The sequence below is a fragment of the Theobroma cacao genome, chromosome 2 (genome assembly GCF_053813885.1).
Source record: "Theobroma cacao isolate CCN51 chromosome 2, ASM5381388v1, whole genome shotgun sequence".
NCBI classification, from domain to species: Eukaryota; Viridiplantae; Streptophyta; class Magnoliopsida; order Malvales; family Malvaceae; genus Theobroma; species Theobroma cacao.
The window spans coordinates 22,621,164-22,648,651 of NC_142640.1; positions in this window are offsets into that span (position 1 = coordinate 22,621,164).

A 27,488-nucleotide genomic window follows, 5' to 3' on the forward strand; every position below is an offset into this window, starting at 1 on the left:
AAGGTAAGCATTCAATTATAATCTGTTTTAACAAAAATATAAAAAAATTTAACTTCAAATCAATTATGAGATTATAAAACCATTTAAAGCGAGTAATAAGGCTTTTAAAGGTATGAGCGACAATAAATGGACTTTTCCTGTTAATAGAGGGTTTTAGCTTAACGTTTCCCGTGGCAAACATTCAATCATACTCTATTTTAACTAAAAATGCAAAAAAATTCAGCTTGAAATCAATAAAGAGACTATAAAACCATTAAAAGTGAGTAATAAGGATTTTGAAGGCATAAGTGACTATAAATGCTCTTTTTATGTCAAATGAGGGCTTTAGCCCCACGTTTCCCGAGGTAAACATTCAATTATAATTAGTTTTAAAAAAATGTAAAAAAATTCAACTCAAAATCAGTAATGAGATTAGGAAACCATTTAAATCGTGTAATAAGGCTTTTGAAGGCATGAGCGATAATAAATGGACTTTTCCTATTAATAGAGGGTTTTAGCTTAACATTTCCTGAGGTAAACATTCAATTATAATCTGTTTTAAGACAAGATGTAAAAAAATTCCACTTGAAATCAATAATGAAATTATGAAACCATTTAAAACGAGTAATAATGCTTTTGAAGGCATGAGCGACAATAAATAGACTTTTCGTGTCAATAGAGGGTTTTAGCTTCATGTTACCCAAGGCAAGCACTCAATTATAATCTGTTTTAACAAAAAATATAAAAAAATTCATCTTGAAATCGATAATGAGACTATAAAACCATTTAATGCGAGTAATAAGGCTTTTGAATGCATGAGTGACAAAAAATGGACTTTTCCTATTAATAGAGGGTTTTGGCTTAACGTTTCCCGAGGTAAACATTCAATTATAATCTGTTTTAAATAAAAATGTAAAAAAATTCAACTTAAAATCAATAATAAGATTATAAAACCATTTAAAGCGAGTAATATGGCTTTTGAAGGCATGAGCGACAATAAATGGATTTTCCCTGTTAATAGAGGGTTTTAGCTTAACGTTTTCCACGGTAAAGATTCAATCATAATCTGTTTTAACTAAAAATAAAAACATTCAACATGTAATCAATAATGAGACTATAAAACCATTGAAAGTGAATAATAATGATTTTGAAGGCATGAGTGACTATAAATGCTCTTTTTATGTCAAATGAGGGCTTTAGCCCCACGTTTCCCGAGGTAAACATTCAATTATATTTTCTTTTAAAAAAAATGTAAAAAAATTCAACTCAAAATCAATAATGAGATTAGGAAACCATTTAAAGCGTGTAATAAGGCTTTTGAAGGCATGATCGCTAATAAATGGACTTTTCCTATTAATAGAGGGTTTTAGCTTAACGTTTCCCGAGGTAAACATTCAATTATAATCTGTTTTAACACAAGATGTAAAACAATTCCACCTGAAATCAATAATGAGACTATAAAACCATTGAAAGCGAGTAATAATGATTTTGAAGGCATGAGTGAGTATAAATGCTCTTTTTATGTCAAATGAGGGCTTTAGCCCCACGTTTCTCGAGGTAAACATTCAATTATAATCAGTTTTAAAAAAATATATAAAAAAACTCAACTTAAAATCAATAATGAGATCATGAAATGATTTAAAGCGAGTAATAAGGCTTTTGAAGGCATGAACGATAATAAATGGACTTTTTCATGTTAATAGAAGGTTTTAGCTTAACGTTTCCTGAGGTAAACATTCAATTATAATCTATTTTAGCATAAAATGTAAAAAAATTCAACTTGAAATCAATAATGAGAATATCAAACCATTTAAAGCGAGTAATAAGGCTTTTAAAGGTATGAGCGACAATAAATGGACTTTTCCTGTTTATAGAGGGTTTTAGCTTAACGTTTCCCGTGGTAAACATTCAATCATACTCTATTTTAACTAAAAATGTAAAAAAATTCAGCTTGAATTCAATAAAGAGACTATAAAACCATTGAAAGTGAGTAATAAGGATTTTGAAGGCATGAGTGACTATAAATGCTCTTTTTATGTCAAATGAGGGCTTTAGCCCCACGTTTCCCGAGGTAAACATTCAATTATAATTAGTTTTAAAAAAATGTAAAAAAATTCAACTCAAAATCAGTAATGAGATTAGGAAACCATTTAAAGCGTGTAATAAGGCTTTCGAAGGCATGAGCGATAATAAATGGACTTTTCCTATTAATAGAGGGTTTTAGCTTAACGTTTCCTGAGGTAAACATTCAATTATAATCTGTTTTAACACAAGATGTAAAAAAATTCCACTTGAAATCAATAATGAAATTATGAAACCATTTAAAGCGAGTAATAATGCTTTTGAAGGCATGAACGACAATAAATGGACTTTTCGTGTCAATAGAGGGTTTTAGCTGCATGAGTTACAAAAAATGGACTTTTCCTATTAAAATAGGGTTTAGGCTTAACGTTTCCCGAGGTAAACATTCAATTATAATCTGTTTTAAATAAAAATGTCAAAAAATTCAACTTAAAATCAATAATGAGATTATAAAACCATTTAGAGCGAGTAATAAGGCTTTTGTAGGCATGAGCGACAGTAAATGGACTTTTCTTGTCAATAGAGGGTTTTAGCTTCACGTTTCTCAAGATAAGCATTCAATTATAAAACCATTGAAAGCGAGTAATATGGCTTTTGAAGGCATGAGTGACAATAAATGGACTTTTCCTGTTAATAGAGGGTTTTAGCTTAACGTTTTGCACGGTAAACATTCAATCATAATATGTTTTAACTAAAAATAAAAACATTCAACTTGTAATCAATAATGAGACTATAAAACCATTGAAAGTGAGTAATAATGATTTTGAAGGCATGAGTGACTATAAATGCTGTTTTTATGTCAAATGAGTGCTTTAGCCCCACGTTTCCCGAGGTAAACATTCAATTATATTTTGTTTTAAACAAAATGTAAAAAAATTCAACTCAAAATCAATAATGAGATTAGGAAACCATTTAAAGCGTTTAATAAGGCTTTCGAAGGCATGAGCGCTAATAAATGGACTTTTCCTATTAATAGAGGGTTTTAGCTAAACGTTTCCCGAGGTAAACATTCAATTATAATCTGTTTTAACACAAGATGTAAAACAATTCCACCTGAAATCAATAATGAGACTATAAAACCATTGAAAGCGAGTAATAAGGATTTTGAAGGCATGAGTGAGTATAAATGCTCTTTTTATGTCAAATGAGGGCTTTAGCCCCACGTTTCCCGAGGTAAACATTCAATTATAATCAGTTTTAAAAAACATATAAAAAAATTCAACTTAAAATCAATAATGAGATCATGAAATGATTTAAAGCGCGTAATAAGGCTTTTCAAGGCATGAACGATAATAAATGGACTTTTTCATCTTAATAGAGGGTTTTAGCTTAACGTTTCCTGAGCTAAACATTCAATTATAATCTGTTTTAGCACAAGATGTAAAAATATTCCACTTGAAATCAATAATGAGACTTGAAAACCATTGAAAATGAGTAATAAGAATTTTGAAGGCATGAGTGAGTATAAATGCTCTTTTTATGTCAAACGAAGGATTTAGCCCCACGTTTCCCGAGGTAAACATTCAATTATAATCAGTTTTAAAAAAAATATAAAAAAACTCAACTTAAAATCAACAATGAGATCATAAAACCATTTAAAGCGAGTAATAAGGCTTTTGAAGGCATGAGCGATAATAAATGGACTTTTCTTGTAATAGAGGGTTTTAGCTTAACATTTCCCGAGGTAAGCATTCAATTATAATATGTTTTAAAAAATATATATAAAAAAATTCAACTTAAAATTAATAATGAAATTATGAAACCATTTAAAGCGAGTAATAAGGCTTTCGAAGGCATAAGTGACGATAAATGGACATTTCTTATCAATAGAGGGTTTTAGCTTCACGTTTCCTGAGGTAAACATTCAATTATAATCTGTTTTAACACAAGATGTAAAAAAATTCCGCTTGAAATCAATAATGAAATTATGAAACCATTTAAAGCGAGTAATAATGCTTTTGAAGGCATGAACGACAAAAAATTGACTTTTCGTGTCAATAGAGGGTTTTAGCTTCATGTTACCCAAGGCAAGCACTCAATTATAATCTGTTTTAACAAAAAATATAAAAAAATTCATCTTGAAATCGATAATGAGACTATAAAACCATTTAATGCGGGTAATAAGGGTTTTGAATGCATGAGTGACAAAAAATGGACTTTTCCTATTAATATAGGGTTTTGGCTTAACGTTTCCCGAGGTAAACATTCAATTATAATCTGTTTTAAATAAAAATGTAAAAAATTTAACTTAAAATCAATAATGAGATTATAAAACCATTTAAAGCGAGTAATAAGGCTTTTGTAGGCATAAGCGACAGTAAATGGACTTTTCTTATCAATAGAGGGTTTTAGCTTCACGTTTCCCAAGGTAAGCATTCAATTATAATCTGTTTTAACAAAAATTCAAAAACATTCAACTTGAAATCAATAATGAGATTATAAAACCATTTAAAGCGAGTAATATGGCTTTTGAAGGCATGAGCGACAATAAATAGACTTTTCCTGTTAATAGAGAGTTTTAGCTTCACGTTTTCCACGGTAAACATTCAATCAGAATCTGTTTTAACTAAAAATAAAAACATTCAACTTGTAATCAATAATGAGACTATAAAACCATCAAAAGTGAGTAATAATGATTTTGAAGGCATGAGTGACTATAAATGCTGTTTTTATGTCAAATGAGGGCTTTGACCCCACGTTTCCCGAGGTAAACATTCAATTATATTTTCTTTTAAAAAAAATGTAAAAAAATTCAACTCAAAATCAATAATGAGATTAGGAAACCATTTAAAGCGTGTAATAAGGCTTTTGAAGGAATGATCGCTAATAAATGGACTTTTCCTATTAATAGAGGGTTTTAGCTTAACGTTTCCTGAGGTAAACATTCAATTATAATCTGTTTTAACACAAGATTTAAAACAATTCCACCTGAAATCCATAATGAGACTATAAAACCATTGAAAGCGAGTAAAAAAGATTTTGAAGGCATGAGTGAGTATAAATGCTCTTTTTATGTCAAATGAAGGCTTTAGCCCCACATTTCCAGAGGTAAACATTCAATTATAATCAGTTTCAAAAAAAATATAAAAAAATTCAACTTAAAATCAATAATGAGATCATGAAATGATTTAAAGCGCGTAATAAGGCTTTTGAAGGCATGAACGATAATAAATGGACTTTTTCATGTTAATAGAGGGTTTTAGCTTAACGTTTCCTGAGCTAAACATTCAATTATAATCTGTTTTAGCACAAGATGTAAAAATATTCCACTTGAAATCAATAATGAGACTATAAAACCATTGAAAACGAGTAATAAGAATTTTGAAGGCATTAGTGAGTATAAAAGCTCTTTTTATGTCAAGCGAAGGATTTAGCCCCACGTTTCCCGAGGTAAACATTCAATTATAATTAGTTTTAAAAAAAATATAAAAAAACTCAACTTAAAATCAACAATGAGATCATAAAACCATTTAAAGCGAGTAATAAGGCTTTTGAAGGCATGAGCGATAATAAATGGACTTTTCTTGTAATAGAGGGTTTTAGCTTAACGTTTCCCTAGGTAAACATTCAATTATAATATGTTTTAAAAAATATATATAAAAAAATTCAACTTAAAATTAATAATGAAATTATGAAACCATTTAAAGCGAGTAATAAGGCTTTTGAAGGCATAAGTGACAATAAATGGACTTTTCATAACAATAGAGGGTTTTAGCTTCACGTTTCACAGAGTAAGCATTCAATTACAATCTGTTTTAACAAAAATATAAAAAAATTTAACTTCAAATCAATAATAAGATTATAAAACCATTTAAAGCGAGTAATAAGGCTTTTAAAGGTATGAGCGACAATAAATGGACTTTTCCTGTTAATAGAGCGTTTTAGCTTAACGTTTCCTGTGGTAAACATTCAATCATACTCTATTTTAACTAAAAATGTAAAAAAGTTCAGCTTGAATTCAATAAAGAGACTATAAAACCATTAAAAGTGAGTAATAAGGATTTTGAAGGCATGAGTGACTATAAATGCTCTTTTTGTGTCGAATGAGGGCTTTAGCCCCACGTTTCCCGAGGTAAACATTCAATTATAATTAGTTTTAAAAAAATGTAAAAAAATTCAACTCAAAATCAGTAATGAGATTAGGAAACCATTTAAAGCGTGTAATAAGGCTTTTGAAGGCATGAGCGAAAATAAATGGACTTTTCTTATTAATAGAGGGTTTTAGCTTAACATTTCCCGAGGTAAACATTCAATTATAATCTTTTTTAACACAAGATGTAAAAAAATTCCACTTGAAATCAATAATGAAATTATGAAACCATTTAAAGCGAGTAATAATGCTTTTGAAGGCTTGAGCGACAATAAATGGACTTTTCGTGTCAATAGAGGGTTTTAGCTTCATGTTACCCAAGGCAAGCACTCAATTATAATATGTTTTAACAAAAAATATAAAAAATTCATCTTGAAATCGATAATGACACTATAAAACCATTTAATGCGAGTAATAAGGCCTTTGAATGCATGAGTGACAAAAAATAGACTTTTCCTATTAATAGAGGGTTTTGGCTTAACGTTTCCCGAGGTAAACATTCAATTATAATCTGTTTTAAATAAAAATATAAAAAAGTTCAACTTAAAATCAATAATGAGATTATAAAACCATTTAAAGCGAGTAATATGGCTTTTGAAGGCATAAGCGACAATAAATGGACTTTTCCTGTTAATTGAGGGTTTTAGCTTAACGTTTTCCGCTGTAAACATTCAATCATAATCTGTTTTAACTAAAAATAAAAACATTCAACTTGTAATCAATAATGAGACTATAAAACCATTGACAGTGAGTAATAATGATTTTGAAGGCATGAGTGACTATAAATGTTGTTTTTATGTCAAATGAGGGCTTTAGCCTCACGTTTCCCGAGGTAAACATTCAATTATATTTTCTTTTAAAAAAAATGTAAAAAAATTCAACTCAAAATCAATAATGAGATTAGGAAACCATTGAAAGCGTGTAATAAGGCTTTTGAAGGCATGATCGCTAATAAATGGACTTTTCCTATTAATAGAGGGTTTTAGCTTAACGTTTCCCGAGGTAAACGTTCAATTATAATCTGTTTTAACACAAGATGTAAAACAATTCCACTTAAAATCAATAATGAGACTATAAAACTATTGAAAACGAGTAATAAGGATTTTGAAGGCATGAGTGAGTATAAATGCTCTTTTTATGTCAAATGAAGGCTTTAGCCCCACGTTTCCCGAGGTAAACATTCAATTATAATCAGTTTTAAAAAAAATATAAAAAAATTCAACTTAAAATCAATAATGAGATCATGAAATGATTTAAACCGCATAACAAGGCTTTTGAAGGCATGAACGATAATAAATGGACTTTTTCATGTTAATAGAGGGTTTTAGCTTAACGTTTCTTGAGGTAAACATTCAATTATAATCTGTTTTAGCACAAGATGTAAAAAAATTCCACTTGAAATCAATAATGAGACTATAAAACCATTGAAAACGAGTAATAAGGATTTTGAAGGCATGAGTGAGTATAAATGCTCTTTTTATGTCAAACGAAGGATTTAGCTCCACGTTTCCCGAGGTAAACATTCAATTACAATCAGTTTTAAAAAAAATATAAAAAAATTCAACTTAAAATCAACAATGAGATCATGAAACCATTTAAAGCGAGTAATAAGGCTTTTGAAGGCATAAGTGACGATAAATGGACTTTTCTTAACAATAGAGGGTTTTAGGTTCACGTTTCCCAGGGTAAGCATTCAATTATAATCTGTTTTAACAAAAATATAAAAATATTTAACTTCAAATCAATAATCAGATTATAAAACCATTTAAAGCGAGTAATAAGGCTTTTAAAGGTATGAGCGACAATAAATGAACTTTTCCTGTTAATAGAGGGTTTTAGCTTAACGTTTCCTGTGGTAAACATTCAATCATACTCTATTTTAACTAAAAATGTAAAAAAATTCAGCTTGAATTCAATAAAGAGACTATAAAACCATTAAAAGTGAGTAATAAGGATTTTGAAGGCATGAGTGACTATAAATGCTCTTTTTATGTCAAATGAGGGCTTTAGCCCCACGTTTCCCGAGGTAAACATTCAATTATAATTAGTTTTAAAAAAATGTAAAAAAATTCAACTCAAAATCAGTAATGAGATTAGGAAACCATTTAAAGCGTGTAATAAGGCTTTTGAAGGCATGAGCGATAATAAATGGACTTTTCTTATTAATAGAGGGTTTTAGCTTAACATTTCCCGAGGTAAACATTCAATTATAATCTGTTTTAACACAAGATGTAAAAAAATTCCACTTGAAATCAATAATGAAATTATGAAACCATTTAAAGCGAGTAATAATGCTTTTGAAGGCTTGAGCGACAATAAATGGACTTTTTGTGTCAATAGAGGGTTTTAGCTTCATGTTACCCAAGGCAAGCACTCAATTATAATATGTTTTAACAAAAAATATAAAAAATTCATCTTGAAATCGATAATGAGACTATAAAATCATTTAATGCGTGTAATAAGGCTTTCGAAGGCATGAGCGACAATAAATGGACTTTTCCTGTTAATAGAGGGTTTTAGCTTAACGTTTTCCACGGTAAACATTCAATCATAATCTGTTTTAACTAAAAATAAAAACATTCAACTTGTAATCAACAATGAGACTATAAAACCATTGAAAGTGAGTAATAATGATTTTAAAGGCATGAGTGACTATAAATGCTGTTTTTATGTCAAATGAGGGCTTTAGCCCCACGTTTCCCGAGGTAAACATTCAATTATAATCTGTTTTAGCACAAGATGTAAAAAAATTCCACTTGAAATCAATAATAAGACTATAAAACCATTGAAAGTGAGTAATAAGGATTTTGAAGGCATGAGTGAGTATAAATGCTCTTTTTATGTCAAACGAAGGCTTTAGCCCCACGTTTTCCGGGGTAAACATTCAATTATAATCAGTTTTAAAAAAAATATAAAAAAATTCAACTTAAAATCAACAATGAAATCATGAAACCATTTAAAGCGAGTAATAAGGCTTTTGAAGGCATGAGCGATAATAAATGGACTTTTCTTGTAATAGAGGGTTTTAGCTTAACGTTTCCCGAGGTAAACATTCAATTATAATCTGTTTTAAAAAAAATGTAAAAAAATTCAACTTAAAATTAATAATGAAATTATGAAACCATTTAAAGCGAGTAACAAGGCTTTCGAAGGCATAACTAACGATAAATGGACTTTTCTTATCAATAGAGGGTTTTGGCTTCACGTTTCCCAAGGTAAGCATTCAATTATAATCTGTTTTAACAAAAATGTAAAAAAATTCAACTTGAAATCAATAATGAGAATATCAAACCATTTAAAGCGAGTAATAAGGCTTTTAAAGGCATAAGCGACAATAAATGGACTTTTCCTGTTAATAGAGGGTTTTAGCTTAACGTTTCCCGTGGTAAAGATTCAATCATATTCTGTTTTAACTAAAAATGTAAAAAAATTCAACTTGAAATCAGTAATGAGACTATAAAACCATTGAAAGTGAGTAATAAGGATTTTGAAGGCATGCGTGACTATAAATGCTCTTTTTATGTCAAATGAGGGCTTTAGCCCCACGTTTCCCAACGTAAACATTCAATTATAATTAGTTTTAAAAAAATGTAAAAAAAATTCAACTTAAAATCAGTAATGAGATTACGAAACCATTTAAAGCGTGTATTAAGGCTTTTAAATGCATGAGCGATAATAAATGGACTTTTCCTATTAATAGAGGGTTTTAGCTTAACGTTTCCCGAGGTAAACATTCAATTATAATCTGTTTTAACACAAGATGTAAAAAAATTCCACTTGAAATCAATAATGAGACTATAAAACCATTTAAAGCAAGTAATAAGGCTTTTGAAGGCATGAGTGACTATAAATGCTCTTTTTATGTCAAATGAAGGCTTTAGCCCTACGTTTCCCGAGGTAAACATTCAATTATAATCTGTTTTAAAAAAATTTCAAAAAATTCAACTTGAAATCAATAATGAGGTTATAAAACTATTTAAAGTGAGTAATACAGCTTTTGAAGGCATGAGTGATAATAAATGGACTTTTTCTGTTAATAGAGGGTTTTAGCATAACGTTTTTCACGGTAAACATTCAATCATAATCTGTTTTAACTAAAAATAAAAACATTCAACTTGTAATCAATAATGAGACTATAAAGCCATTGAAAGTGAGTAATAAGGATTTTGAAGGCATGAGTGACTATAAATGCTATTTTTATGTCAAATCAAGGCTTGAGCACCACGTTTCCCGAGGAAAACATTCAATTATAATTAGTTTTAAATAAAATATAAAAAAATTCAACTCAAAATCAATAATGAGATTAGGAAACCATTTAAAGTGTGTAATAAAGCTTTTGAAGGCATGAACGATAATAAATGGTCTTTTCCTATTAATAGAGGGTTTTAGCTTAACGTTTCCCGAGGTAAACATTCAATTATAATCTGTTTTAACACAAGATGTAAAAAAATTCCACTCGAAATCAGTAATGAGACTATAAAACCATTTAAAGCGAGTAATAAGGCTTTTGAAGGCATAAGCGACAATAAATAGACTTTTCCTATCAATAGAGGGTTTTAGCTTCATGTTACCCAAGGCAAGCACTCAATTATAATCTGTTTTAACAAAAAATATAAAAAAAATCATCTTGAAATCGGCAATGAGATTATAAAATCATTTAATGCGACTAATAAGGCTTTTGAAGGCATGAGTGACAAAAATGGACTTTTCCTATTAGTAGAGGGTTTTAGCTTAACGTTTCTCGAGGTAAACGTTCAATTATAGTCTGTTTTAAATAAAAATGTAAAAAAATTCAACTGAAAATCAATAATGAGATTATAAAACCATTTAAAGCGAGTAATAAGGCTTTTGTAGGCATGAGCGACAGTAAATGGACTTTTCTTGTCAATCGAGGGTTTTAGCTTCTCGTTTCCCAAGGTAAGCATTGAATTATAATCTGCTTTAACAAAAATTCAAAAAAATTCAACCTGAAATCAATAATGAGGTTATAAAACTATTTAAAGTGAGTAATACAGCTTTTAAAGGCTTGAGTGACAATAAATGGACTTTTCTTGTTAATAGAGGGTTTTAACTTAACGTTTTTCGCGGTAAATATTCAATCATAATCTGTTTTAAGTAAAAGTAAAAACATTCAACTTGTAATCAATAATGAGACTATAAAACCATTGAAAGTGAGTAATAAGGATTTTGATGGCATGAGTGACTATAAATGTTGTTTTTAAGTCAAATCAAGGCTTGAGCCCCACGTTTCCCGAGGAAAACATTCAATTATAATTAGTTTTAAATAAAATGTAAAAAAATTCAACTCTAAATCAATAATGAGATTAGGAAACCTTTTAAAGTGTGTAATAAAGCTTTTGAAGGCATGAGCGATAATAAATGGACTTTTCCTATTAATAGAGGGTCTTAGCTTAACGTTTCCCGAGGTAAACATTCAATTATAATCTGTTTTAACATAAGATGTAAAAATATTCCACTTGAAATCAATAATGAGACTATAAAACCATTCAAAGCGAGTAATAAGGATTTTGAAGGCATGAGTGACTATAAATGCTCTTTTTATGTCAAATGAAGGTTTTAGCCCCACGTTTCCTGAGGTAAACATTCACTTATAATCTATTTTCAAAAAAATGTAAAAAATTCAACTTAAAATTAATAATGAAATTATGAAACCATTTAAAGCGAGTAACAAGGATTTCGAAGGCATAACTGACGATAAATGGACTTTTCTTATCAATAGAGGGTTTTGGCTTCACGTTTCCCAAGGTAAGCATTCAATTATAATCTGTTTTAAGAAAAATGTAAAAAGATTCAACTTGAAATCAATAATGAGAATATCAAACCATTTGAAGCGAGTAATAAGGCTTTTAAAGGCATGAGCGACAATAAATGGACTTTTCCTGTTAATAGAGGGTTTTAGCTTAACGTTTCCCGTGGTAAAGATTCAATCATATTCTGTTTTAACTAAAAATGTAAAAAAATTCAACTTGTAATCAATAATGAGACTATAAAACCATTGAAAGTGAGTAATAAGGATTTTGAAGGCATGCGTGACTATAAATGCTCTTTTTATGTCAAATGAGGGCTTTAGCCACACGTTTCCCGACGTAAACATTCAATTATAATTAGTTTTAAAATAGTGTAAAAAAATTTAACTTAAAATCAGTAATGAGATTACGAAACCATTTAAAGCGTGTAATAAGGCTTTTGAATGCATGAGCGATAATAAATGGACTTTTTCTATTAATAGAGGGTTTTAGCTTAACGTTTCCCGAGGGAAACATTCAATTATAATCTGTTTTAACACAAGATGTAACAAAATTCCACTCGAAATCAATAATGAGACTATAAAACCATTTAAAACGAGTAATAAGGCTTTTGAAGGTATAAGCGACAATAAATAGACTTTTCTTGTCAATAGAGGGTTTTAGCTTAATGTTACCTAAGGCAAGCACTCAATTATAATCTGTTTTAACAAAAAATATAAAAAAATTCATCTTGAAATGGACAATGAGATTATAAAATCATTTAATGCGAGTAATAAGGCTTTTGAAGGCATGAGTGACAAAAATGGACTTTTCCTATTAGTAGAGGGTTTTAGCTTAACGTTTCTCGAGATAAACGTTCAATTATAATCTGTTTTAAATAAAAATATAAAAATATTCAACTGAAAATCAATAATGAGATTATAAAACCATTTAAAGCGAGTAATATGGCTTTTGTAGGCGTGAGCGACAGTAAATGGACTTTTCTTGTCAATAGAGGGTTTTAGCTTCACGTTTCCCAAGGTAAGCATTCAATTATAATCTGTTTTAACAAAAATTCAAAAAAATTCAACTTGAAATCAATAATGAGGTTATAAAACTATTTAAAGCGAGTAATACGGCTTTTAAAGGCATGAGTGACAATAAATGGACTTTTTCTGTTAATAGAGGGTTTTAGCTTAACGTTTTTCACGGTAAACATTCAATCATAATCTGTTTTAACTAAAAATAAAAACATTCAACTTGTAATCAATAATGAGACCATAAAACCATTGAAAGTGAGTAATAAGGATTTTGAAGGCATGAGTGACTATAAATGTTGTTTTTATGTCAAATCAAGGCTTGAGCCCCACGTTTCCAGAGGAAAACATTCAATTATAATTAGTTTTAAATAAAATGTAAAAAAATTCAACTCAAAATCAATAATAAGATTAGGAAACCATTCAAAGTGTGTAATAATGCTTTGGAAGGAATGAGCGATAATAAATGGACTTTTCCTATTAATAGAGGGTTTTAGCTTAACGTTTCCCGAGGTAAACATTCAATTATAATCTGTTTTAACACAAGATGTAAAAAAATTCCACTTGAAATCAATAATGAGACTATAAAACCAATTAAAGCGAGTAATAAGGCTTTCGAAGGCATAAGCGATAATAAATAGACTTTTCTTGTCAATAGAGGGTTTTAGCTTCATGTTACCCAAGGCAAGCACTCAATTAGAATCTGTTTTAACAAAAAATATAAAAAAATTCATCTTGAAATCGACAATGAGATTATAAAATCATTTAATGCGAGTAATAAGGCTTTTGAAGGCATGAGTGACAAAAATGGACTTTTCCTATTAGTAGAGGGTTTTAGCTTAATGTTTCTCGAGATAAACGTTCAATTATAATCTGTTTTAAATAAAAACATAAAAAAATTCAACTGAAAATCAATAATGAGATTATAAAACCATTTAAAGCGAGTAATAAGGCTTTTGTAGGCGTGAGCGACAGTAAATGGACTTTTCTTGTCAATAGAGAGTTTTAGCTTCACGTTTCCCAAGGTAAGCATTCAATTATAATATGTTTTAACAAAAATTCAAAAAAATTCAACTTGAAATCAATAATGAGGTTATAAAACTATTTAAAGCGAGTAATACGGCTTTTGAAGGCATGAGTGACAATAAATGGACTTTTCCTGTTAATAGAGGGTTTTATCTTAACGTTTTTCACGGTAAACATTCAATCATAATTTGTTTTAATTAAAAATAAAAACATTCAACTTGTAATCAATAATGAGACCATAAAACCATTGAAAGTGAGTAATAAGGATTTTGAAGGCATGAGTTACTATAAATGTTGTTTTTATGTCAAATCAAGGCTTGAGCCCCACGTTTCCAGAGGAAAACATTCAATTATAATTAGTTTTAAATAAAATGTAAAAAAATTCAACTCAAAATCAATAATGAGATTAGGAAACCATTCAAAGTGTGTAATAATGCTTTTGAAGGAATGAGCGATAATAAATGGACCTTTCCTATTAATAGAGGGTTTTAGCTTAACGTTTCTCGAGGTAAACATTCAATTATAATCTGTTTTAACACAAGATGTAAAAAAATTCCACTTGAAATCAATAATGAGACTATAAAACCATTTAAAGCGAGTAATAAGGCTTTCGAAGGCATAAGCAACAATAAATAGACTTTTCTTGTCAATAGAGGGTTTTAGCTTCATGTTACCAAAGGCAAGCACTCAATTAGAATCTGTTTTAACAAAAAATATAAAAAAATTCATCTTGAAATCGACAATGAGATTATAAAATCATTTAATGCGAGTAATAAGGCTTTTGAAGGCATGAGTGTCAAAAATGGACTTTTCCTATTAATAGAGGGTTTTAGCTTAACGTTTCTCGAGGTAAACGTTCAATTATAATCTGTTTTAAATAAAAATGTAAAAAAATTCAACTGAAAATCAATAATGAGATTGTAAAACCATTTAAAGCGAGTAATAAGGCTTTTGTAGGCATGAGCGACAGTAAATGGACTTTTCTTGTCAATAGAGGGTTTTAGCTTCACGTTTCCCAAGGTAAGCATTCAATTATAATCTGTTTTAACAAAAATTCAAAAACATTCAACTTGAAATCAATAATGAGGTTATAAAACTATTTAAAGCGAGTAATACGGCTTTTGAAGGCATGAGTGACAATAAATGGACTTTTTCTGTTAATAGAGGGTTTTAACTTAACGTTTTTCACGGTAAACATTCAATCATAATCTGTTTTAACTAAAAATAAAAACATTCAACTTGTAATCAATAATGAGACCATAAAACCATTGAAAGTGAGTAATAAGGATTTTGAAGGCATGAGTGACTATAAATGTTGTTTTTATGTCAAATCAAGGCTTGAGCCCCACGTTTCCAGAGGAAAACATTCAATTATAATTAGTTTTAAATAAAATGTAAAAAAATTCAACTCAAAATCAATAATGAGATTAGGAAACCATTCAAAGTGTGTAATAATGCTTTTGAAGGAATGAGCGATAATAAATGGACTTTTCCTATTAATAGAGGGTTTTAGCTTAACGTTTCCCGAGGTAAACATTCAATTATAATCTGTTTTAACACAAGATGTAAAAAAATTCCACTTGAAATCAATAATGAGACTATAAAACCATTTAAAGCGAGTAATAAGGCTTTCGAAGGCATAAGCAACAATAAATAGACTTTTCTTGTCAATAGAGGGTTTTAGCTTCATGTTACCCAAGGCAAGCACTCAATTAGAATCTGTTTTAACAAAAAATATAAAAAAATTCATCTTGAAATCGACAATGAGATTATAAAATCATTTAATGCGAGTAATAAGGCTTTTGAAGGCATGAGTGTCAAAAATGGACTTTTCCTATTAATAGAGGGTTTTAGCTTAACGTTTCTCGAGGTAAACGTTCAATTATAATCTGTTTTAAATAAAAATGTAAAAAAATTCAACTGAAAATCAATAATGAGATTGTAAAACCATTTAAAGCGAGTAATAAGGCTTTTGTAGGCATGAGCGACAGTAAATGGACTTTTCTTGTCAATAGAGGGTTTTAGCTTCACGTTTCCCAAGGTAAGCATTCAATTATAATCTGTTTTAACAAAAATTCAAAAAAATTCAACTTGAAATCAATAATGAGGTTATAAAACTATTTAAAGCGAGTAATACGGCTTTTGAAGGCATGAGTGACAATAAATGGACTTTTTCTGTTAATAGAGGGTTTTAACTTAACGTTTTTCACGGTAAACATTCAATCATAATCTGTTTTAACTAAAAATAAAAACATTCAACTTGTAATCAATAATGAGACCATAAAACCATTGAAAGTGAGTAATAAGGATTTTGAAGGCATGAGTGACTATAAATGTTGTTTTTATGTCAAATCAAGGCTTGAGCCCCACGTTTCCAGAGGAAAACATTCAATTATAATTAGTTTTAAATAAAATGTAAAAAAATTCAACTCAAAATCAATAATGAGATTAGGAAACCATTCAAAGTGTGTAATAATGCTTTTGAAGGAATGAGCGATAATAAATGGACTTTTCCTATTAATAGAGGGTTTTAGCTTAACGTTTCCCGAGGTAAACATTCAATTATAATCTGTTTTAACACAAGATGTAAAAAAATTCCACTTGAAATCAATAATGAGACTATAAAACCAATTAAAGCGAGTAATAAGGCTTTCGAAGGCATAAGCGACAATAAATAGACTTTTCTTGTCAATAGAGGGTTTTAGCTTCATGTTACCCAAGGCAAGCACTCAATTAGAATCTGTTTTAACAAAAAATATAAAAAAATTCATCTTGAAATCGACAATGAGATTATAAAATCATTTAATGCGAGTAATAAGGCTTTTGAAGGCATAAGTGACAAAAATGGACTTTTCCTATTAGTAGAGGGTTTTAGCTTAATGTTTCTCGAGATAAACGTTCAATTATAATCTGTTTTAAATAAAAATATAAAAAAATTCAACTGAAAATCAATAATGAGATTATAAAACCATTTAAAGCGAGTAATAAGGCTTTTGTAGGCGTGAGCGACAGTAAATTGACTTTTCTTGTCAATAGAGAGTTTTAGCTTCACGTTTCCCAAGGTAAGCATTCAATTATAATATGTTTTAACCAAAATTCAAAAAAATTCAACTTGAAATCAATAATGAGGTTATAAAACTATTTAAAGCGAGTAATACGGCTTTTGAAGGCATGAGTGACAATAAATGGACTTTTCCTGTTAATAGAGGGTTTTAGCTTAACGTTTTTCACGGTAAACATTCAATCATAATTTGTTTTAATTAAAAATAAAAACATTCAACTTGTAATCAATAATGAGACCATAAAACCATTGAAAGTGAGTAATAAGGATTTTGAAGGCATGAGTGACTATAAATGTTGTTTTTATGTCAAATCAAGGCTTGAGCCCCACGTTTCCAGAGGAAAACATTCAATTATAATTAGTTTCAAATAAAATGTAAAAAAATTCAACTCAAAATCAATAATGAGATTAGGAAACCATTCAAAGTGTGTAATAATGCTTTTGAAGGAATGAGCGATAATAAATGGACTTTTCCTATTAATAGAGGGTTTTAGCTTAACGTTTCCCGAGGTAAACATTCAATTATAATCTGTTTTAACACAAGATGTAAAAAAATTCCACTTGAAATCAATAATGAGACTATAAAACCATTTAAAGCGAGTAATAAGGCTTTCGAAGGCATAAGCGACAATAAATAGACTTTTCTTGTCAATAGAGGGTTTTAGCTTCATGGTACCCAAGGCAAGCACTCAATTAGAATCTGTTTTAACAAAAAATATAAAAAAATTCATCTTGAAATCGACAATGAGATTATAAAATCATTTAATGCGAGTAATAAGGCTTTTGAAGGCATGAGTGTCAAAAATGGACTTTTCCTATTAATAGAGGGTTTTAGCTTAACGTTTCTCGAGGTAAACGTTCAATTATAATCTGTTTTAAATAAAAATGTAAAAAAATTCAACTTAAAATCAATAATGAGATTATAAAACCATTTAAAGCGAGTAATAAGGCTTTTGTAGGCATAAGCGACAGTAAATTGACTTTTCTTGTCAATCGAGGGTTTTAGCTTCTCGTTTCCCAAGGTAAGCATTGAATTATAATCTGCTTTAACAAAAATTCAAAAAAATTCAACTTGAAATCAATAATGAGGTTATAAAACTATTTAAAGCGAGTAATACAACTTTTAAAGGCATGAGTGACAATAAATGGACTTTTCTTGTTAATAGAGGGTTTTAGCTTAACGTTTTTCGCGGTAAATATTCAATCATAATCTGTTTTAAGTAAAAGTAAAAACATTCAACTTGTAATCAATAATGAGACTATAAAACCATTGAAAGTGAGTAATCAGGATTTTGAAGGCATGAGTGACTATAAATGTTGTTTTTAAGTCAAATCAAGGCTTGAGCCCCACGTTTCCCGAGGAAAACATTCAATTATAATTAGTTTTAAATAAAATGTAAAAAAATTCAACTCAAAATCAATAATGAGATTAGGAAACCTTTTAAAGTGTGTAATAAAGCTTTTGAAGGCATGAGCGATAATCAATGGACTTTTCCTATTAATAGAGGGTTTTAGCTTAACGTTTCCCGAGGTAAACATTCAATTATAATCTGTTTTAACATAAGATGTAAAAATATTCCACTTGAAATCAATAATGAGACTATAAAACCATTCAAAGCGAGTAATAAGGATTTTGAAGGCATGAGTGACTATAAATGCTCTTTTTATGTCAAATGAAGGCTTTAGCCCCACGTTTCCTGAGGTAAACATTCAATTATAATCTATTTTAAAAAACATGTCAAAAAATTCAACTTAAAATTAATAATGAAATTATGAAACCATGTAAAGCGAGTAACACGGATTTCGAACGCATAACTGACGATAAATGGCCTTTTCTTATCAATAGAGGGTTTTGGCTTCACGTTTCCCAAGGTAAGCATTCAATTATAATCTGTTTTAAGAAAAATGTAAAAAAATTCAACTTGAAATCAATAATGAGAATATCAAACCATTTGAAGCGAGTAATAAGGGTTTTAAAGGCATGAGCGACAATAAATGGACTTTTCCTGTTAATAGAGGGTTTTAGCTTAACGTTTCCCGTGGTAAAGATTCAATCATATTCTGTTTTAACTAAAAATGTAAAAAAATTCAACTTGAAATCAATAATGAGATTATAAAACTATTGAAAGTGAGTAATAAGGATTTTGAAGGCATGCGTGACTATAAATGCTCTTTTTATGTCAAATGAGGGCTTTAGCCACACGTTTCCCGACGTAAACATTCAATTATAATTAGTTTTAAAAAAGTGTAAAAAAATTCAACTTAAAATCAGTAATGAGATTACGAAACCATTTAAAGCGTGTAATAAGGCTTTTGAATGCATGAGCGATAATAAATGGACTTTTCCTATTAATAGAGGGTTTTAGCTTAACGTTTCCCGAGGTAAACATTCAATTATAATCCGGTTTAACACAAGATGTAAAAAAATTCCACTTGAAATCAATAATGAGACTATAAAACCATTTAAAGCGAGTAATAAGGCTTTCGAAGGCATAAGCGACAATAAATAGACTTTTCTTGTCAATAGAGGGTTTTAGCTTCACGTTTCCCAAGGTAAGCATTCAATTATAATCTGTTTTAACAAAAATTCAAAAAAATTCAACTTGAAATCAATAATGAGGTTATAAAACTATTTAAAGCGAGTAATACGGCTTTTGAAGGCATGAGTGACAATAAATGGACTTTTTCTGTTAATAGAGGGTTTTAACTTAACGTTTTTCACGGTAAACATTCAATCATAATCTGTTTTAACTAAAAATAAAAACATTCAACTTGTAATCAATAATGAGACCATAAAACCATTGAAAGTGAGTAATAAGGATTTTGAAGGCATGAGTGACTATAAATGTTGTTTTTATGTCAAATCAAGGCTTGAGCCCCACGTTTCCAGAGGAAAACATTCAATTATAATTAGTTTTAAATAAAATGTAAAAAAATTCAACTCAAAATCAATAATGAGAATAGGAAACCATTCAAAGTGTGTAATAATGCTTTTGAAGGATTGAGCGATAATAAATGGACTTTTCCTATTAATAGAGGGTTTTAGCTTAACGTTTCCCGAGGTAAACATTCAATTATAATCTGTTTTAACACAAGATGTAAAAAAATTCCACTTGAAATCAATAATGAGACTATAAAACCAATTAAAGCGAGTAATAAGGCTTTCGAAGGCATAAGCGACAATAAATAGACTTTTCTTGTCAATAGAGGGTTTTAGCTTCATGTTACCCAAGGCAAGCACTCAATTAGAATCTGTTTTAACAAAAAATATAAAAAAATTCATCTTGAAATCGACAATGAGATTATAAAATCATTTAATGCGAGTAATAAGGCTTTTGAAGGCATGAGTGACAAAAATGGACTTTTCCTATTAGTAGAGGGTTTTAGCTTAATGTTTCTCGAGATAAACGTTCAATTATAATCTGTTTTAAATAAAAATATAAAAAAATTCAACTGAAAATCAATAATGAGATTATAAAACCATTTAAAGCGAGTAATAAGGCTTTTGTAGGCGTGAGCGACAGTAAATTGACTTTTCTTGTCAATAGAGAGTTTTAGCTTCACGTTTCCCAAGGTAAGCATTCAATTATAATATGTTTTAACAAAAATTCAAAAAAATTCAACTTGAAATCAATAATGAGGTTATAAAACTATTTAAAGCGAGGAATACGGCTTTTGAAGGCATGAGTGACAATAAATGGACTTTTCCTGTTAATAGAGGGTTTTAGCTTAACGTTTTTCACGGTAAACATTCAATCATAATTTGTTTTAATTAAAAATAAAAACATTCAACTTGTAATCAATAATGAGACCATAAAACCATTGAAAGTGAGTAATAAGGATTTTGAAGGCATGAGTGACTATAAATGTTGTTTTTATGTCAAATCAAGGCTTGAGCCCCACGTTTCCAGAGGAAAACATTCAATTATAATTAGTTTCAAATAAAATGTAAAAAAATTCAACTCAAAATCAATAATGAGATTAGGAAACCATTCAAAGTGTGTAATAATGCTTTTGAAGGAATGAGCGATAATAAATGGACTTTTCCTATTAATAGAGGGTTTTAGCTTAACGTTTCCCGAGGTAAACATTCAATTATAATCTGTTTTAACACAAGATGTAAAAAAATTCCACTTGAAATCAATAATGAGACTATAAAACCATTTAAAGCGAGTAATAAGGCTTTCGAAGGCATAAGCGACAATAAATAGACTTTTCTTGTCAATAGAGGGTTTTAGCTTCATGGTACCCAAGGCAAGCACTCAATTAGAATCTGTTTTAACAAAAAATATAAAAAAATTCATCTTGAAATCGACAATGAGATTATAAAATCATTTAATGCGAGTAATAAGGCTTTTGAAGGCATGAGTGTCAAAAATGGACTTTTCCTATTAATAGAGGGTTTTAGCTTAACGTTTCTCGAGGTAAACGTTCAATTATAATCTGTTTTAAATAAAAATGTAAAAAAATTCAACTTAAAATCAATAATGAGATTATAAAACCATTTAAAGCGAGTAATAAGGCTTTTGTAGGCATAAGCGACAGTAAATTGACTTTTCTTGTCAATCGAGGGTTTTAGCTTCTCGTTTCCCAAGGTAAGCATTGAATTATAATCTGCTTTAACAAAAATTCAAAAAAATTCAACTTGAAATCAATAATGAGGTTATAAAACTATTTAAAGCGAGTAATACAACTTTTAAAGGCATGAGTGACAATAAATGGACTTTTCTTGTTAATAGAGGGTTTTAGCTTAACATTTTTCGCGGTAAATATTCAATCATAATCTGTTTTAAGTAAAAGTAAAAACATTCAACTTGTAATCAATAATGAGACTATAAAACCATTGAAAGTGAGTAATCAGGATTTTGAAGGCATGAGTGACTATAAATGTTGTTTTTAAGTCAAATCAAGGCTTGAGCCCCACGTTTCCCGAGGAAAACATTCAATTATAATTAGTTTTAAATAAAATGTAAAAAAATTCAACTCAAAATCAATAATGAGATTAGGAAACCTTTTAAAGTGTGTAATAAAGCTTTTGAAGGCATGAGCGATAATCAATGGACTTTTCCTATTAATAGAGGGTTTTAGCTTAACGTTTCCCGAGGTAAACATTCAATTATAATCTGTTTTAACATAAGATGTAAAAAAATTCCACTTGAAATCAATAATGAGACTATAAAACCATTCAAAGCGAGTAATAAGGATTTTGAAGGCATGAGTGACTATAAATGCTCTTTTTATGTCAAATGAAGGCTTTAGCCCCACGTTTCCTGAGGTAAACATTCAATTATAATCTATTTTAAAAAACATGTCAAAAAATTCAACTTAAAATTAATAATGAAATTATGAAACCATGTAAAGCGAGTAACAAGGATTTCGAACGCATAACTGACGATAAATGGACTTTTCTTATCAATAGAGGGTTTTGGCTTCACGTTTCCCAAGGTAAGCATTCAATTATAATCTGTTTTAAGAAAAATGTAAAAAAATTCAACTTGAAATCAATAATGAGAATATCAAACCATTTGAAGCGAGTAATAAGGGTTTTAAAGGCATGAGAGACAATAAATGGACTTTTCCTGTTAATAGAGGGTTTTAGCTTAACGTTTCCCGTGGTAAAGATTCAATCATATTCTGTTTTAACTAAAAATGTAAAAAAATTCAACTTGAAATCAATAATGAGATTATAAAACTATTGAAAGTGAGTAATAAGGATTTTGAAGGCATGCGTGACTATAAATGCTCTTTTTATGTCAAATGAGGGCTTTAGCCACACGTTTCCCGACGTAAACATTCAATTATAATTAGTTTTAAAAAAGTGTAAAAAAATTCAACTTAAAATCAGTAATGAGATTACGAAACCATTTAAAGCGTGTAATAAGGCTTTTGAATGCATGAGCGATAATAAATGGACTTTTCCTATTAATAGAGGGTTTTAGCTTAACGTTTCCCGAGGTAAACATTCAATTATAATCTGTTTTAACACAAGATGTAAAAAAATTCAACTTGAAATCAATAATGAGGTTATAAAACTATTTAAAGCGAGTAATACAACTTTTAAAGGCATGAGTGACAATAAATGGACTTTTCTTGTTAATAGAGGGTTTTAGCTTAACATTTTTCGCGGTAAATATTCAATCATAATCTGTTTTAAGTAAAAGTAAAAACATTCAACTTGTAATCAATAATGAGACCATAAAACCATTGAAAGTGAGTAATAAGGATTTTGAAGGCATGAGTGACTATAAATGTTGTTTTTATGTCAAATCAAGGCTTGAGCCCCACGTTTCCCGAGGAAAACATTCAATTATAATTAGTTTTAAATAAAATGTAAAAAAATTCAACTCAAAATCAATAATGAGATTAGGAAACCTTTTAAAGTGTGTAATAAAGCTTTTGAAGGCATGAGCGATAATAAATGGACTTTTCCTATTAATAGAGGGTTTTAGCTTAACGTTTTCCGAGGTAAACATTCAATTATAATCTGTTTTAACATAAGATGTAAAAAAATTCCACTTGAAATCAATAATGAGACTATAAAACCATTCAAAGCGAGTAATAAGGATTTTGAAGGCATGAGTGACTATAAATGCTCTTTTTATGTCAAATGAATGCTTTAGCTTCACGTTTCCCGAGGTAAACATTCAATTATAATCTATTTTAAAAAAATGTAAAAAAATTCAACTTAAAATTAATAATGAAATTATGAAACCATTTAAAGCGAGTAACAAGGCTTTCGAAGGAATAACTGACGATAAATGGACTTTTCTTATCAATAGAGGGTTTTGGCTTCACGTTTCCCAAGGTAAGCATTCAATTATAATCTGTTTTAAGAAAAATGTAAAAAAATTCAACTTGAAATCAATAATGAGAATATCAAACCATTTAAAGCGAGTAATAAGGCTTTTAAAGGCATGAGCGACAATAAATGGACTTTTCCTGTGAATAAATGGTTTTAGCTTAACGTTTCCCGTGGTAAAGATTCAATCATATTCTGTTTTAACTAAAAATGTAAAAAAATTCAACTTGAAATCAATAATGAGACTATAAAACTATTGAAAGTGAGTAATAAGGATTTTAAAGGCATGCGTGACTATAAATGCTCTTTTTATGTCAAATGAGGGCTTTAGCCCCACGTTTCCCGACGTAAACATTCAATTATAATTAGTTTTAAAAAAATGTAAAAAAATTCAACTTAAAATCAGTAATGAGATTACGAAACCATTTAAAGCGTGTAATAAGGCTTTTGAATGCATGAGCGATAATAAATGGACTTTTCCTATTAATAGAGGGTTTTAGCTTAACGTTTCCCGAGGTAAACATTCAATTATAATCTGTTTTAACACAAGATGTAAAAAAATTCCACTCGAAATCAATAATGAGACTATAAAACCATTTAAAGTGAGTAATAAGGCTTTTGAAGGTATAAGCGACAATAAAAAGACTTTTCTTGTCAATAGAGGGTTTTAGCTTCATGTTACCCAAGGCAAGCACTCAATTATTATCTGTTTTAACAAAAAATATAAAAAAATTCAACTTGAAATCGACAATGAGATTATAAAATCATTTAACGCGAGTAATAAGGCTTTTGAAGGCATGAGTGACAAAAATGGACTTTTCCTATTAGTAGAGGGTTTTAGCTTAACGTTTCTCGAGGTAAACGTTCAATTATAATCTGTTTTAATTAAAAATGTAAAAAAATTCAACTTAAAATCAATAATGAGATTATAAAACCATTTAAAGCGAGTAATAAGGCTTTTATAGGCATGAGCGACAGTAAATGGACTTTTCTTCTAAATAGAGGGTTTTAGCTTCACGTTTCCCAAGGTGAGCGTTCAATTATAATCTGTTTTAAACAAAATTCAAAAATAATTCAACTTGAAATCAATAATGAGGTTATAAAACTATTTAAAGCGAGTAATACGGCTTTTGAAGGCATGAGTGACAATAAATGGACTTTTCTTGTTAATAGAGGGTTTTAGCTTAACGTTTTTCGCGGTAAACATTCAATCATAATCTGTTTTAACTAAAAGTAAAAACATTCAACTTGTAATCAATAATGAGACTATAAAACCAGTGAAAGTGAGTAATAAGGATTTTGAAGGCATGAGTGACTATAAATGCTGTTTTTATGTCAAATCAAGGCTTGAGCCCCACGTTTCCCGAGGAAAACATTCAATTATAATTAGTTTTAAATAAAATGTAAAAAAATTCAACTCAAAATCAATAATGAGATTAGGAAACCTTTTAAAGTGTGTAATAAAGCTTTTGAAGGCATGAGCGATAATAAATGGACTTTTCCTATTAATAGAGGGTTTTAGCTTAACGTTTCCCGAGGTAAACATTCAATTATAATCTGTTTTAACATAAGATGTAAAAAAATTCCACTTGAAGTCAATAATGAGACTATAAAACCATTGAAAGCGAGTAATAAGGATTTTGAAGGCATGAGTGACTATAAATGCTCTTTTTATGTCAAATAAAGGCTTTAGCCCCACGTTTCCCAAGGTAAACATTCAATTATAATCTGTTTTAAAAAAAATGTAAAAAAATTCAACTTAAAATTAATAATGAAATTATGAACCATTTAAAGCGAGTAACAAGGCTTTCGAAGGCATAACTGACGATAAATGGACTTTTCTTATCAATAGAGGGTTTTGGCTTCACGTTTCCCAAGGTAAGCATTCAATTATAATCTGTTTTAAGATAAATGTAAAAAAATTCAACTTGAAATCAATAATGAGAATATCAAACCATTTAAAGCGAGTAATAAGGCTTTTAAAGGCATGAGCGACAATAAATGGACTTTTCCTGTGAATAAATGGTTTTAGCTTAACGTTTCCCGTGGTAAAGATTCAATCATATTCTGTTTTAACTAAAAATGTAAAAAAATTCAACTTGAAATCAATAATGAGACTATAAAACTATTGAAAGTGAGTAATAAGGATTTTGAAGGCATGCGTGACTATAAATGCTGTTTTTATGTCAAATGAGGGCTTTAGCCCCACGTTTCCCGACGTAAACATTCAATTATAATTAGTTTTAAAAAAATGTAAAAAAATTCAACTTAAAATCAGTAATGAGATTACGAAACCATTTAAAGCGTGTAATAAGGCTTTTGAATGCATGAGCGATAATAAATGGACTTTTCCTATTAATAGAGGGTTTTAGCTTAACGTTTCCCGAGGTAAACATTCAATTATAATCTGTTTTAACACAATATGTAAAAAAATTCCACTCGAAATCAATAATGAGACTATAAAACCATTTCAAGCGAGTAATAAGGCTTTTGAAGGTATAAGCGACAATAAATAGACTTTTCTTGTCAATAGAGGGTTTTAGCTTCATGTTACCCAAGGCAAGCACTCAATTATTATCTGTTTTAACAAAAAATATAAAAAAATTCATCTTGAAATCGACAATGAGATTATAAAATCATTTAACGGAGTAATAAGGCTTTTGAAGGCATGAGTGACAAAAATGAACTTTTCCTATTAGTAGAGGGTTTTAGCTTAACGTTTCTCGAGGTAAACGTTCAATTATAATCTGTATTAAATAAAAATGTAAAAAAATTCAACTTAAAATCAATAATGAGATTATAAAACCATTTAAAGAGAGTAATAAGGCTTTTATAGGCATGAGCGACAGTAAATGGACTTTTCTTGTCAATAGAGGGTTTTAGCTTCACGTTTCCCAAGGTAAGCATTCAATTATAATCTGTTTTAAACAAAATTCAAAAATAATTCAACTTGAAATCAATAATGAGGTTATAAAACTATTTAAGGCGAGTAATACGGCTTTTGAAGGCATGAGTGACAATAAATGGACTTTTCTTGTTAATAGAGGGTTTTAGCTTAACGTTTTTCGCGGTAAACATTCAATCATAATCTGTTTTAACTAAAAGTAAAAACATTCAACTTGTAATCAATAATGAGACTATAAAATCATTGAAAGTGAGTAATAAGGATTTTGAAGGCATGAGTGACTATAAATGCTGTTTTTATGTCAAATCAAGGCTTGAGCCCCACGTTTCCCGAGGAAAACATTCAATTATAATTAGTTTTAAATAAAATGTAAAAAAATTCAACTCAAAATCAATAATGAGATTAGGAAACCTTTTAAAGTGTGTAATAAAGCTTTTGAAGGCATGAGCGATAATAAATGGACTTTTCCTATTAATAGAGGGTTTTAGCTTAACGTTTCCCGAGGTAAACATTCAATTATAATCTGTTTTAACATAAGATGTAAAAAAATTCCACTTGAAATCAATAATGAGACTATAAAACCATTCAAAGCGAGTAATAAGGATTTTGAAGGCATGAGTGACTATAAATGCTCTTTTTATGTCAAATGAAGGCTTTAGCCCCACGTTTCCCGAGGTAAACATTCAATTACAATCTGTTTTAAAAAAAATGTAAAAAAATTCAACTTAAAATTAATAATGAAATTATGAACCATTTAAAGCG